The sequence below is a fragment of the Ovis canadensis genome, chromosome 11 (assembly GCF_042477335.2).
Source record: "Ovis canadensis isolate MfBH-ARS-UI-01 breed Bighorn chromosome 11, ARS-UI_OviCan_v2, whole genome shotgun sequence".
NCBI lineage: Eukaryota > Metazoa > Chordata > Mammalia > Artiodactyla > Bovidae > Ovis > Ovis canadensis.
The window spans coordinates 23,235,093-23,250,908 of NC_091255.1; the positions used below are offsets into that span (position 1 = coordinate 23,235,093).

Sequence of the window (15,816 nt, forward strand, 5' to 3'; positions counted from 1 at the left end):
GAAGGGCCGCTGGCGGGTGGGGCGCCGAGCCCGGAAGAACCGCGACCGGGACCAGAAAGGGGACCTCGCCAGTTTCGTTTTCTTTGTTTTCTTTAAGTGAGCTTCCTTCTTTTAGCCCTATCGTGCAGAGTATCTTAGAAAGTACAGATAAGCAGGGACAGAAGGAGAAATCTCCCGCCCCAACTTAGACAATCACGTGTTTAAAGCCCAGGCGCTTCGCTCGCAAAGTTTCGAGGGGCGGAGGCGGCGTCGTCACCATTGGCTGGATGTGCCAGCTCGCCTAGCGTTTACCAGCTCGCCTTTCAAACTGGGGACAACAAGGATCCTGGAAACTTCTGAGCAGCGCACCTGGGTAAGTTTGTCGCCCCCTCCCACGCCCTCCCACGCCCCCGCAGTTGCCAGACGGGCTTCCGTGGTGGCTCAGTTGGTAAAGAATCCGCCAGGAGACCCCGATTCGATTCTTGGGTTGGGAAAATCCCCTGGAGCAGGGATAGGCTACCCACTCCAGTATTCTTGGGCTTCCCTTGTGGAGACCTGGGTTCGATCCTTGGGTTGGGAAGATCCCCTGGAGAAGGGATAGGGTACCCACTCCAGTATTCTTGAGCTTCCCTTATGGAGGCCGGGCTTCCCTGGTGGCTCAGAGGGTAAAGCGTCTGCCTACAATGCAGGAGACCTGGGTCCTATCCTTGGATTGGGAAGATCCCCTGAAAAAGGAAATGGCAACCCACTCCAGTACTCTTGCCTGGAAAATACCATGGACTGAGAAGCCTGGTAGGCTACAGTCCATGGGGTCGCAAAGAGTCAGATACGACTGAGCGACTTCACTGTGGAGGCCTGGGTTCGATCCCTGGGTTGGGAAGATCCCCTGGAGAAGGGATAGGCTACCCACTACGGTATTCTGGCCTAGAAAATTCCATGGACTGTGTAGTCCATGGGTGGCAACGTCAGTCCATGACTGAATGACTTTCACTTTCATTACTGCCACATATTTGAACCTCAGCTTCTTATCCTAAGTCTAATCGAGCAGCCCCCAACCCTTTTTGGCACCTTCCTTTTAGAGAAAGACAATTTTACCACCACCGTGGTGGGGGTGGGGGTGGGGTGAGGGGGTGTGAGTCTGGCAGTAATTCGAGTGATGGGGAGCAGCACGTGAAACTCCCTCGCTGGCCAGCATCTCACTTCCTGCTGTGCCCCACCCCACCCCTCTCCACCCCCAGCCCCCACCCCCACCGCCCCGGGCCTTACAGACCTCAGGCAGGTACCTGGGCTGGTACACGGGCTCCATGTTACTCTCATTACTGCCCAAAGCGGCACAACCCCACCCAGCCCGCTTCCGGGCAGACCCTGGCCCGCTGTTCCCTCGCGTTTGAGTCTTGGCTCCGTGACTCCTGTCTCGGTAGCTGCTGAGGCTGCTAAGTCGCTTCAGTCGTGTCCGACTCTGTGCGACCCCATAGACTGCAGCTTACGAGGCTCCCCCGTCCCTGGGATTCTCCAGGCAAGAGTACCGGAGTGGGTTGCCATTGCCTTCTCCGTCTCGGTAGCAACATCTACCAAAAACCTACAGATTGTTGAGGACTTGGGATCCGGACACTTGGGAGCTTGAGGTCAGGGCTGGATGTCTTCCCCTGCATGGGCCTAGGGAGAGAAAGTTGGGGTCTTAGCAGCAGCATATCACAGGGAGGGAGGAAGGGCAAGGGACAGGTCAGGCATAAGGGGAGTTAGGGTTCTGTGGGTAAAAATGTGGCTGGCAGTCACTGGTGAACTGTCTTCTAAATCCAGTAAGAGAAACCAAGCCCTTAGTGCTTTGCCAGAGTTTATAATCTATAAGGGAGTGGGGAGAAGAACCACACCCTTTTAAACTAAAGGCAGAGTGCTAAAGAAGGCCAAAGAATGCACCATATGCTTGTGGTCTGTGATTTGTGTGTGTGTGTGTGTGTATGTGTGTGTATTTGGTACCTTGGTTTTTATTTCTCAGGAGTTAGTTCCCGTCACTTCTGGCCCACCTTTCTGTGCAGTTACCACCAACCTGCATTATGGCATTACTAAGGAGATGTGAATGCCATCCCATTGCCCATTAAAAATAGCCATCAACTCAGGTTAAATCCTCAATCCAGGTCAGGTAGAATTTTCCCCAAAGTCTGAAGTGTGAAAGATTTTTAAAACAACTCACCTGTAAAACTAGATCCAAGGTTCCAGGTGAGGTCAATGATTTTTTAGGCTCTTAGGGATTTGATAGGTTTCAGTTCCCAGCATATTTAAGGACTGTGTTCCACCACGTAAGGGCAGTGGTTTTGAACTGTAGAGAGTTCTCCATAGTTACAGAGTTGGACTGACAAGGCCAGGATGTCATGCTCACCCACAAGCCCTGGGTCCTTTCTCTATATGGTGTCTCAGTTCCAGCTTCTGTGGGTTCCAGGTTGCCCAGCAGGATGAGAAGGCATTCTCCTCAAGCACTTTGGGGGTGAGACAGTACCTATGGTGAGTGAACCAGAAGGGTTCACCAGTGGTAGGGCCTGATGCAGAGGGTGTTAAGGTTGGAAGGAAAGGTGAGAGGACTCTAGATGCAGAAGCTACAAGAAGACTGGGAGGCAGGGACTTCTTGGCAGGGCTTGTATTACAGAAGATACTAGGACTGGGACTCTGTTCTTGGGCATGAGTAGAACTGATTCTCCCTTTGAGATAGAGATGCAGAATCTTTTCTGTCAGGTCAGCAGGAAATGTGGACCTGTGTTTGAGGCAGCCCTCATGTCTAAGAAATACGAAGAAACTGGGTCTAAAGAATACTAGTTGTACTGCAATATTATGGAGAAAGCATAGGATGGCAGGCATACATATCTCCCTCTGCTCTTTTCTTTTTCTTTTATTAATTTATTTTAATGATTTTATTAAAAATTTTTATTCTATATTTGAGTATAATTAATCGACAATATTGTGTTAGTTTCAGGTGTACAGCAAAGTGACTCCCTTATACATATATCTATTCTTTTTCAAATTCTTTTCCCATTTAGGTTATTACAGAATGTTGAGCAGAGTTCCCTGTACGTACAAATACAGTAGGTCTTTGTTGGTTATCTGTTTATGCAATATTAAGACTTCTATTAAGGGGTATAATTAAATGACTTTGTTTAGCTGGCTTTATCGTTGTTTATCTACCAAGAGAGGATACTTACTCTGTTAGTGTCTCTTTGGGGGAAATGTTCCTTGCTTCAGGGCTTCCCCAGTAGCTCAGCTGGTGAAAATCTACCTGCAATGCGAGAGACCTGGGTTCAATCCCTGGGTTGGGAAGATCTCCTGGAGAAGGGAAGGGCTGCCATTCCAGTATTCTGGCCTGGAGAATGCCATGGACTGTATAGTCCATGGGGTGGCAGAGTTGGACACAACTGAGTCACTTTCACTTTCACTGACTCCTTCCTTCAGGGTCGTGTTCAAAAGCTTTTCTTCTTGGCACCTGGGCCGAGGAGTCCTATTTGAATGGATTACTGGGTCCTCAGCTCTTAGAAAGGCATCTTCCATCTGCTTCAGCTCTGAGTTTTGGGACAACCCTGAGGAAATGATGCTGCCTTCCAGCAGACTTGGAACCACAGCCTTCTCCCTCCAAAAGTACTGGGAAGAGCCCAGTAATCCTCCCGAAGATGAAGTTGCTAAAGAAAAATCTGCATAACTCTGTCTCGGAGTCTGTCTGTATGTGCCTATTCCCATGCGCTCTTTTGCCCCCTAATAAATGCTTTACTTGTTTCACTACTTCCCATTTCTCTTGGAAATTCATTTATTCACAGCTGATGGGCCAGGGCCTCGTCACTAGCCACTGGTCCCTGGTGGTCTAGTGGCTGGGTTTCAGTGCTCTGATTGCCATGGCGTGACTTCAGTCTCTGGCTGGGAACTGAAATCCTGCTCAAAGCTGCTGTAGGCCAAGGCCACCCGAGATCATATTTGGTGCAGAAACCCAGGAGTTTAAGGTAAACCGCAGCCTTTGCCCAGCTGCGGCTTGAGGCCCCTGACTTTTGCTCTTGTCCTTTTCCTCTTGCTTTCTACTTTGCTTTCTATTCAAGACATGCAGAGCATAAACTCAGTCTGCTCACTGCCTTATGGGTCCCCTCAAATTGAGTGACAAGGGCCACCCTCAACTTAAGGATCCCCCAGGTCATGCAGGTTCAAATAATGCTTGAGTGACAGCTGACACTGTCCACTGGGGCCTGGTGGAAACATGATTTCTAACGGTGTAGGAGCCCAAAGGGTCTTTCAATCTCTCTGTCCCATGTAAAACCCTCCACTATGCTTTTCTTTTGCACCTTATTCACACAAAAAGATCTCCATATAAGTGATTCAGACTACCATGAGGGTGTGACTCTCTCTGAGTCTGTCTGCCCATGCATGTGCCTGTTTATTTTCCTCCTAATGAACACTATATTTTTTCACTAAAAAAAAAAAATCTCATACCATTCTTCAGGAAACCATTTGACAATATATATTTAGATCTTTAAATGTTTCATCACTGGATCTACTGATTCAACTTTTAGAAATCTCTGTGTCTGTATATACTTCATCTACCTACATAGAGTTTTATAATTTTCACTTATTTATGTACCTAAGACCAAGTGTAACCTCATGTTTTAGAGTCAACCTTTCTTTCCACAGATCTAGACACTTTCTTCACTTAACATGATTTTTCCTCTAAGGAAAAATCCTCCATTTCTACCACAGAAGAGAAATTGCTGATTTTCTGTTCTGGTCTCCATTCCCCATCCTAAAAAGTCTTTACATATGTTTGAACCATATTTGTATACTGAATTGAAGTACTTTGTCAGGAGACTCTTAGACTCATTGCAAAGTAGATGTAATTAGCCTATCCAAGCCTCAGTATAAGTGATCTGTGATCCTAGGATAATTTATTGAACAATTTAAAGCAACTTCAAGGTACTTCCTTAGTGGCCCAGTGGTAAAGACTTTGCCTTTTAATGCAGGGGGTGCAGGTTCAATTTCTGGTTGGAGAGCTAAGATAATGCCTCGTGGCCAAAAAAAGCAAAACATGAAACAGAAGCAATATTGTAATAAATTCAATAAAGACTTTAAAAATGTTCCACATCCGCCCCCCCAAAAAATCTTAAAGCAATTTCCAGCTGTAGAAAAATAAATAATACTTTGCTAATAATATATATGAAGTTATGAAGCAGTTAGTAAGGTTTTTAAAAATAGCTAATCATTATTTTACAAAAATGATTATATATAACATATTATTACACTGGAAAAACAAGATTCAAAACTGTTTGTCAAGTTTAGTATGGACCAGACTATACAAACTCTTCCATTGGAAAAAGCTCATCATGTTGGGTAAAGTGTTAAAAGAACAGAAAAACAGCTTACATCTCTAATTTATATTATGTAGCTACTATAACTATACAAAAAAGTTCTTAATGACCCAGAAAACCACGATGGTGTGATCACTACCTAGAGCCAGATCTCCTGGAATACAGAGTCAAGTGGACCTTTAGGAAGCATCCCTACGAACAAAGTTAGTGGAGGTGATGAAATTCCAGCTGAACTATTTCAAATACTAAAAGATGATGCTGTTAAAATACTGTACTCAATATGCCAGCAAATTTGGAAAACTCAGCTGTGGCCACAGGACTGGAAAAGGATAGTTTTCATTCCAAACCCTAAGAAAGGCAATGCCAAAGAATGTTTAAACTACCACACAATTGCACTCATCTCACACACTAGCAACGTAATGCTCAAAATTCTCCCAGTGAGGCTTCAACAGTATGTGAACCAGGAACTTCCAGATGTTCAAGCTGGATTTAGAAAAGGCAGAGGAACCAGAGAAATTGCCAACATCCTTTGGATCATAGAAAAAGCAAGAGAGTTCCAGAAAAACATCTACTTCTGCTTTATTGACTATGCCAAAACCTTTGACTGTGTGGATCACAACAAACTGTGGAAAATTCTTCAAGAGTTGGGAATATCAGACCACCACACCTGCCTCCTGAGAAATCTGTATGCATGTCAAGAAGCAACAGTTGGAACCAGACATGAAACAATGAACTGATTCCAAATTGGGAAAGGAGTACGTCAAGGCTGTATATTGTCACCCTGCTTATTTAACTTATATGCAGAGACATCATGAGAAATGCTGGGCTAGATGAAGCACAAGCTGAAATCAAGATTGCTGGGAGAAATATCAACAACCTCAGATATGCAGTGACACCACCCTTATGGCAGAAAGAGAAGAAATAAGGAGCCTCTTGAAGAAAGTGAAAGTGGAGAGTGAAAAAGCTGGCTTAAAACTCAACATTCAAAAAACCAATATCTTGGCATCCAGTCCAATCACTTCATGGCAAATAGATGGGGAAACAATGCAAACAGTGACAGACTTTATTTTCTTGGGCTCCAAAATCACTGCAGATGGTGACTGCAGCCATGAAATTAAAAGATGCTTGCTTGTTGGAAGAAAAGCTATGACAAACCCAGACAGCATATTAAAAAGCAGAACATTATTTTATTGACAGTGGCCCATATAGTCAAAACTATGATTTTTTCCAGTAGTCATGTATGGATGCTACAGTTGGACCATAAACAAAGCTGAGCACTGAAGAATTGATGTTTATGAACTGTGGTGTTGGAGACACCTCTTGAGAGTCCCTTGGACTGCAAGGAGATCAAACCAGACAATCCTAAAGGAAATCAATCCTGAATATTCATTGGAAGGATGGATGCTGAAGTTGAAACTTCAATACTTTGGCCACCTGATGCAAAGAACTGCCTCACTGGAAAAGACCCTGATGCTAGGAATGATAGAAGGCAGGAAGAGAAGGGAAGAAAGGATGAGATCATTGGATGGCATCACTAACTCAATGGTCATGAGTTTAAGCAAGCTCCAGGAGTTGGTGATGGACAGGGAAGCCTAGCGTGCTGCAGTCCATGGGGTGACAAAGAGTCGGACATGACTGAGCAACTGAACTGAACTATAACCTTGACACCAACATCTGTCAACAATAGTATGAGAAAGGATAATTTTTGGACAGTCTCATTCATGATCCTAAGTACAAATCTTAAATAAAATATTACAAGTCAGATTCAGTATTAAAAAATGATAGCAGGAGAAAGGACTTCCCTGATTTTCCAGTAACTGAGACTCGGTGTTCCCAATGCAGGGGGCCCAGGTTTGATCCTTGGTCAGGGAACTAAAATCTCACATGCTGCAGCTAAGAGTTTGCATGCCACAATTGAAAGATCCCACATGCCACAAGGAAGATGCCACATGCTGCAACCAAGATCTGGCATGGCCAAATAAATAGAATAAGTAAATTTTTTTTTTAAAGAAATGATTACAGGAATGATGTCAGCAAAAAGGTGGATAAGGAAGCTTTGACTCCCCATGAAAACATAGGAAAAAATTAAAAAAACAGGAAACCAGATGACTCAATAGTCTGGGCTCCAAAATCACTGCAGATGGTGATTGCAGCCATGAAATTAAAAGATGCTTACTCCTTGGAAGGAAAGTTATGACCAACCTAGACAGCATATTCAAAAGCAGAGACATTACTTTGCCAACAAAGGTCTGTCTAGTCAAGGCTATGGTTTTTCCAGTGGTCATGTATGGATGTGAGAGTTGGACTGTGAAGAAGGCTGAGCACCGAAGAATTGATCCTTTTGAACTGTGGTGTTGGAGAAGACCCTTGAGAGTCCCTTGGACTGCAAGGAGATCCAACTAGTCCATCCTAAAGGAGATCAGTCCTGGGTGTTCATTGGAATGACTGATGTTGAAGCTGAAACTCCAGTACTTTGGCCACCTGATGCAAAGAGCTGATTCACTGGAAAAGACTCTGATGCTGGGAAAGATTGAGAGCAGGAGGAGAAGGGGACGACATAGGATGAGATGTTGGATGGCATCACTGACTCAATGGACATGGGTTTGAGTGGACTCTGGGAGTTGGTGATGGACAGGGAGGCCTGGTGTGCTGTGGTTCATGGGGTCGCAAAGAGTCAGACATGACTGAGCGACTGAACTGAACTGAACTGAACAATAGCAAGTGGTCAAAGGTAGTCAAGTGGATATATCAAGAAAACACAACATTCAAAACTGTAGGAAATTGCATGACATTTTTGCTTGCCCTTGGCTCAAACTCTCCCTGGCTTGGCAAGATCTTGGTCTGGATGAGGTAGCAACTCAGTCCCCACTTCCCTCCTTGATATGGTGGTGCCAGAACAGGCCTTACTTGTGATATTATAACCTGTCTTAAAGACTGCCTGAGGAATGGTGTCCATATCGCCTCATTCAGACCCCAGGTGGGAAAAAGTGGCAGCCACTCTTTGTGAAATCTTCAAGGAGATTATAAACATACAGATGTCTAGGATGAAAGATTACAGTTGAAGACATACAATAACCATCTAAAGCCTGGAGAAGGAGCTGGGGTGAGATTTTGGGGAAATGAAGGTATTGCAAAGCAACTATGTATATGGAGAAATTGAATAAAGCTCAGGTAGGACTTGTGATCAGTAAAAGACCTGAGAATTTCTTAACCTCTCATGTGAGACAGACTCACTATGCTCAGACCATGCTCAGCTAATCATTGAAAGACTGCCCTGGCACAGAGGCAGTCTGCAAAGACTGGGAGAGGGGGCTGTTTTTTCAGATATCTGATTTTCAACAAAAACTTGTAAGGCATACAGAGAAACAGGAAAACATGGCCCATGCAAAATAACAAGGTAAAATGGCAGAACTTTTCCCTGAGGAAACTCAGATATTAGACATACTAGATGAAGGCTTTAAAACAGCTAGGTTAAGTATGCTCAAAGAGCTAAATGGAAAAATGGGCAAAGAACTAATTAAATCAGGCAAACAGTATATTTACGAAGTAGGAATATCAACAAAAATAATAGATATTATAAAAAGAAGACAAATCCGGAGCTGAAAAATACAATAACTGAATTGAAAAAGTAGAGGAATTCAACAGTAAACTTGAGAAGGCATGAAAAAAAAAATCAATGAATTTTAAGACAGGACAGTTGAGATTATCCAGGTCGAAGAGCAGAAAGAAAAGAATGAAGAGAAGCAAACGAAGCTTTGGGGACTTGTGGGATATTATCACACACAGCAATACACATTATGGGAGTCCAGAAGGAGAAGAGAGATTATTTGAAGAAATAATGACTGAAAACTTCCTAAATTTGGTGAAATATGTGAATCTACAGAAGAAACTCAATAAACTCCCAAGTAGGATAAACCCAAAGAGATTCACACCAAGACATCTTATGATGAAGCTATCAAAGCCAAAGCAAAGTGAATCTTGAAAGTAGCAAGAGAGAAGCAACTTGTCATATCACAAGGGATCTTCAGTAAGATTAATAGCCAGTTTCTCAGCAGAAAACCTTGGCGGCTAGAAGGCAGTGGGATGATATATATTTAAAATGTTAAAAAAAAAAAAAACCACTGTCAACTGAAAATTCTATCTCTGGAAAAACTGTCTTTTGAAATAAAGGAGAAATTAAGATAGTCTCAAACAAAAGCTAGAGGAATTTATTTCCACTACGCTGGCCATAAAGAGAACACTGAAGGGAATTCTTCAAGTTAAAGTGAAAGGATGTCATATAGTAATTCTAATAACAGTTATTGGTAAAAAAAAAAAATATGGACAAATACTACAAAAGTATTATTATAATTTTGGTTTGTAACTTGTTATTTTCTACAGGATTTAAAAGAAAAATGCATAAGTAATATAAATCTAAGTTATCAGTACATAGTATATAAAATACAGTTTGTGACATCAGTAACATAAAGTGAGGGAGGGAGGAGTTATAAAGAGGTAGAGTTTTTCTATGTGACTGAAGTTAAATTGGAATGAATTTAAGACAGATTGTCATCATTTAAAAATGTTATATATAAGGGTTTCCCTGGTGGCTCCCAGTGGTGAAGAATTTGCCTGCCAATGCAAGAGACACGGGTTCGATCCCTGATCTGGGAAGATCCCACATGCTGCAGAGCAGCTAAGCCCGTGCACCACAACTATTGAGCCTGTGCTCTAGAAACTGGGAGCTGCAACTACTGAAGCCTGAGTGCCCTAGAACCTGTGCTGTGCAACAAGAGAAGCCATTGCAACGAGAAGCACGCACACTGCAACTAAAGAGTAGCCCCTGCTCGCCGCAACTAGAGAAATGCCCACACAGCAATGAAGACCCAGCACAGCCAAAAATAAATAACATTATTAAAAATGAACTCGTCATCAAATCCTCTGGGTTTGAGACACATAGTTAAAGTCCCAACACCCATTTATGATTAAAAAACTCTCTGCAAACTAGGAATAGAGGGGAACCGCCTCAAATTGATAAAGAAGACCTGCAAAAAAACCTACAGCTAACATCCTACTTAATGGTGAGAAATTTGAAATTTTCCCACCAAAATGAAGTTGAGGTAAAGATACCCCTTCTCACTACATTTTTCAACATTATATTGGATGTCCTTCTGTTCAGTTCAGTCGCTCAGTCGTGTCCAACTCTTTGCGACCCCATGAATCGCAGCACGCCAGGCCTCCCTGTGCATCACCAACTCCCGGAGTTCACTCAGACTCATGTCCGTCGAGTCAGTGATACCATCCAGCCATCTCATCCTCTATCGTCCCCTTCTCCTCCTGCCCCCAATCCCTCCCAGCATCAGAGTCTTTCCCAATGAGTCAACTCTTCGCATGAAATGGCCAAAGTACTGGAGTGTCAGCTTTAGCATCATTCCTTCCAAAGAAATCCCAGGGCTGATCTCCTTCAGAATGGACTGATTGGATCTCCTTGCAGCCCAAGGGACCCTCAAGAGTCTTCTCCAACACCACAGTTCAAAAGCATCAATTCTTTGGCGCTCAGCCTTCCTCACAGTCCAACTCTCACATCCATACATGACCACAGGAAAAACCATAGCCTTGACTAGATGGACCTTAGTCGTCAAAGTAATGTCTCTGCTTTTGAATATGCTATCTAGGTTGGTCATAACTTTTCTTCCAAGGAGTAAGCATCTTTTAATTTCATGGCTGCAATCACCATCTGCAGTGATTTTGGAGCCCCCCAAAATAAAGTCTGACACTGTTTCCACTGTTTCCCCATCTATTTCCCATGAAGTGATGGGACCGGATGCCATGATCTTCGTTTTCTGAATGTTGAGCTTTAAGCCAACTTTTTCACTCTCCTCTTTCACTTTCATAATGAGGCTTTTTAGTTCCTCTTCACTTTCTGCCATAAGGGTGGTGTCATCTGCATATCTGAGGTTATTGATATTTCTCCCGGCAATCTTGATTCCAACTTGTGCTTCTTCCAGTCCAGCATTTCTCATGATGTGCTCTCTATATAAGTTAAATAAGCAGGGTACCAATATACAGCCTTGAGGTACTCCTTTTCCTATTTGGAACCAGTCTGTTGTTCCATGTCCAGTTCTAACTGTTGCTTCCTGACCTGCATACAGATTTCTCAAGAGGCAGGTCAGGTGGTCTGATATTCCTATCTCTCTCAGAATTTTCCACAGTTTATTGTGATCCACACAGTCAAAGGCTTTGGCATAGTCAATAAAGCAGAAATAGATGTTTTTCTGGGACTCTCTTGCTTTTTCCATGATCCAGCGGATGTTGGCAATTTGATCTCTGGTTCCTCTGCCTTTTCTAAAACCAGCTTGAACATCAGGAAGTTCACGGTTCACGTGTTGCTGAAGCCTGGCTTGGAGAATTTTGAGCATTACTTTCGTAGCATGTGAGATGAGTGCAATTGTGCGGTAGTTTGAACATTCTTTGCTACTAAAACAATAATAATAATTAAAGAAAGAATAAAGGTATACAGATTGGGAAAAAGAAATAAAATTGTATTTGTTCACAGATGACATATTTATGCCTAAAATTGAAAGAATAAATAATAAAACAAAAACTACTGAAACTATAAACAGTTTTAGCAAGTTTTCAGGGTTAGTTCAGTTCAGTTCAGTCACTCAGTTGTATCCGACTCTTTTGGACCCCATGAATCACAGCACGTCAGGCCTCCCTGTCCATCAACCAACTCCCGGAGTTCACTCAGACTTACGTCCATCAAGTCCGTGATGCCATTCAGCCATCTCATCCTCTGTTGTCCCCTTCTCCTCCTACCCCCAATCCCTCCCAGCATCAGAGTCCTTTCCAATGAGTCAACTCTTCGAATGAGGTGGCCAAAGTATTGAAGTTTCAGCTTCAGCGTCATTCCCTCCAAAGAAATCCCAGGGCTGATCTCTTTCAGAATGGACTGGTTGGATCTCCTTGCAGTCCAAGGGACTCTCAGGAGGTCCTCTCCAACACCACAGTTCAAAAGCATCAATTGTTCAGCACTCAGCTTTCTTCACAGTCCAACTCTCACATCCATACATGACCACTGGAAAAACCATAGCCTTGACTAGACACAAGGTTAATATATAAATGTCAGTCATTTTCCTATATACTTGCAGTGAATAGTGGAATTTTAAATTAAAAACACAATACCACCTACATTAGTACCACCCAAAATGAAATGCTTAGGTATAAATCTTTAAAAATATGTAAAAGATATGTCCAGGGAAACCCACACAACAGTGATGAAAGAAATCAAAGTAGAGCTAAATAGAGATTCCATATCTGTGAATAGGTTTCATATTGTCACGATCTCAGTTCTTCCTAACTTGATCTAAAAGATTCAATGCAATCCCAATCAAAATCGCAGCAAGTTACTTTGTGGATACCAACAAACTGATTCTATAGTTTATATGGAGAGAAAAACAGAACCTCAAAGAGCCAACACAATATTAAAGGAGAAGAACAAAGTTGGAGGACTGGTACTCCCCAACTTCAAGAAGGTACTTTAACTTCAATAAAGCTACACTGGTTAAGGCAGCATGGTACTGATGAAAGAATAGAAAGAGATCAGTGAAACAGAATAGAGAACTCAGAAATAGACCTGCATCAATATGGCCAGCTGATCTTTGACAAAACAGCAAAGGCAATACAATGGAGTAAAGATAGTCTTTTCAACAAATGGTGGTAGAACTACTGAACATCCACATGGGAAATTTAAAAAAAAGCATGTAGACAAGGTAACTGTATACACTTCACAAACATTAACTCAAAGTGGATCATGGGATGTATTAACAAACGTAGAATTCAAAACGATAAAACTCCTAGAAAATAATCTAGGAGGAAACCTCAGTGACCTTGGCTGACAATGACTTTTTAGATACAACACCAAGGGCATGGTCCATGAAGTGAAGAACTGATAAATTGGACTTCATTAACATTAAAAAAAATTTCTGCTCTGAAAAGAAAATGTCAAGAGAATAAGACAAGGCATAGACTAAGAAAAAATACTTCCAAGAGACATAGTTATTGTATTGCTATCCAAAATATGCAAAGAACTCTTAAAATTCAACAATAAGAAAATAACTCTATTTTTTAAATGAGCCAAAAAATCTTAACAATCATTCACCAAAGAAGATATACAGATGGCAGATAAGCATATGAAAAAATGATCCACACCATATGTCATCAGGGAAATGCCAATTAAAACAAGATTCTACCACTTATGTATTAGAATGACTAAAATCCAGAACACAGAGAACACCAAATGTTGGCAAGGATGTGAAAAAACAGGAACTGCCAGGAGTCGGACACGACAGAGCGACTTCACTTTCACTTTTCACTTTCATGCATTGGGGAAGGAAATGGCAACCCACTCCAGTGTTCTTGCCTGGAGAATCCCAGGGACGGCGGAGCCTGGTGGGCTGCCGTCTATGGGGTCGCACAGAGTCGGACACAACTGAAGCGACTTAGCAGCAGTAGCAGCATATTCATTGCTGATGGGAGTGTAAAATGGCACAGCTACTTTGGAAGACAGCTTGGCAATTTCTTACAAAACTACACGTACTCTTACTGTGTAATCCAGCAATTTTGATCCTTGGTATTTTTCCAAAGGAATTTTTATGTCTCCACAAAAACCTGCACATAGATGATTTAGCAGCCCTATTCATAACTGCCCAAACTGGGAAGCAGTTAGATACCCTTCCGTGCTCAGTCGCTTCAGTCGTGTCTGACTCTTTGTGACCCCATGGATTATAACCCACCATGCTCCTCCGTCCATGGGATTCTCCAGGCACAAATACTGGAGTGGGTTGCCACTTCCTTCTCCAGTAGATGTTCCCGACCCAGGGATCAAACCCACATCTCTTCATGCCTCCTGCTTTGTCCGGCAGGTTCTTTACCACTAGCACCATCTGGAAAGCACCTTCAGTAGGTGAATGGATAAATAAACTGTGGTGTGTTCAGGCAATGGAATATTATTCAGTGTTAAAAATAAGTAAGCCTGGATGGGAGGGGAGTTTAGGGAAGAACAGATACATGTATGTGAATGGCTGAGTCCCTTTGCTGTTCACCTGAAGCTATCACAACATTGTTAATCGGCCATACCACAATACAAAATTAAAAGATTTTTTTAAAAAAAATAAGTGAGTTATCAAGCCATGAAAAGACACAAAAGAACCTTAAATGCATACTATCAAGTGAATGAAGTTACTTGAAAAGACTGTATATGACATTATAGGAATGGCAACCTAAGACAGTAAAAAGATCAGTAGTTGTCAGGGATTGAGGGTTGCAGAGAGAACAGGTTGAGCACAGAGGATTTTGGGGGCAGTGAAAACGCTCTGTATGATAGTATAATGATGGATACATGTTATTATACATTTTTTCAAACTCATAGAAAATTCAACACCAAGAGTGAACCCTAAGGTAAACTATGGGGAAAAAAATAAACACAAAGAAAAGCATTAAAATAGGAAATGAGGAAAACATAGGCAGAACATCTTCAACATAAATTGCAGCAACGTGGTTTTGGATCTGTCTCTTAGGGTTATGGAAATAAAAGGGAAAAGAAACAAATAGACCTAACTAAACTTAAAATACTTTGCACAGCAAAGGAAACCATAAACAAACTGAAAAGACAACCCATAGAATGGGAGAAAATATTTGCAAGCAATGTGACTGACAAGGGTTTAATTCTCAAAGTATACAAACAGGTTATATAACCTAAATGTAAAAAAAATAAAATAAAATAAAAAATCAAAAAGTAGTCAGGAGACCTAAATAGACATTTATCCAAGATAGATAGCCAATAGGTACATAAAAAGATGCTCAACGTTGCTAGTTATAAGAGAAAAATGCAAATCAAAACTAAAATGAGGTATCACCTCACACTGGTCAGATCTGACCATCATCAAAAAGTCTACAAACAATAAATGCTGGGGAGGATATGGAGAAAAAGGAGCCCTCATACACTGATGGTGGGAATGTAAATTAAGGCAGCAGCTATGGAGAGCAGTATCCATATGATCCACAATCCCACTCCCGGGCAGTTTTCTAGGGAAAACGAATTCAAAAAGATACATGCACCTCAGTGTTCATAGCAACTCTATTTACAATAGCCCAGGCATGGTAGCAACCTAAATGTCCATTGACAGGTGAATGGATAAAGAAGATGTGTCATAATAATATATACACTTGTACACAAAATGGGATATTGCTCAGCCATAAAAAGGAATGAAATAATGCCATTTGAAGAAACATGGATGGACTTAGAAATTATCATCCTAAGTGAAGTAAGTCAGAGAGAGAAAGACTAATACCATTTATATGTGAAGTCTTAAAAAAAACGATTCAAATGAACTTATTTACAAAGCAGAAATAGACATAGAAAGCAAACTTATGGTTACCAAAGGGAAAAGGCAGGGGGAGGGATAAATTAGGATTAACATATACACACTATTATATATAAAATAGATAGCCAACAAGGGCTTACTGTATA

At 41.9% G+C, this 15,816-nt stretch overlaps 1 protein-coding gene and 1 long non-coding RNA gene across 2 annotated transcripts in view; both read left to right on the forward strand.

Annotated features, from left to right (window-relative positions):
• The window catches only part of LOC138447225 (schlafen family member 13-like), a 74,747-nt gene that overhangs the window by 39,191 nt on the left and 19,740 nt on the right, over nucleotides 1-15,816 (forward strand). The window lies entirely within an intron of this gene.
• Nucleotides 5-3,741, forward strand: LOC138447226 (uncharacterized). The gene is made up of 2 exons (XR_011259742.1): nucleotides 5-352; nucleotides 3,418-3,741. It is a non-coding gene; the product is annotated as an uncharacterized lncRNA (long non-coding RNA).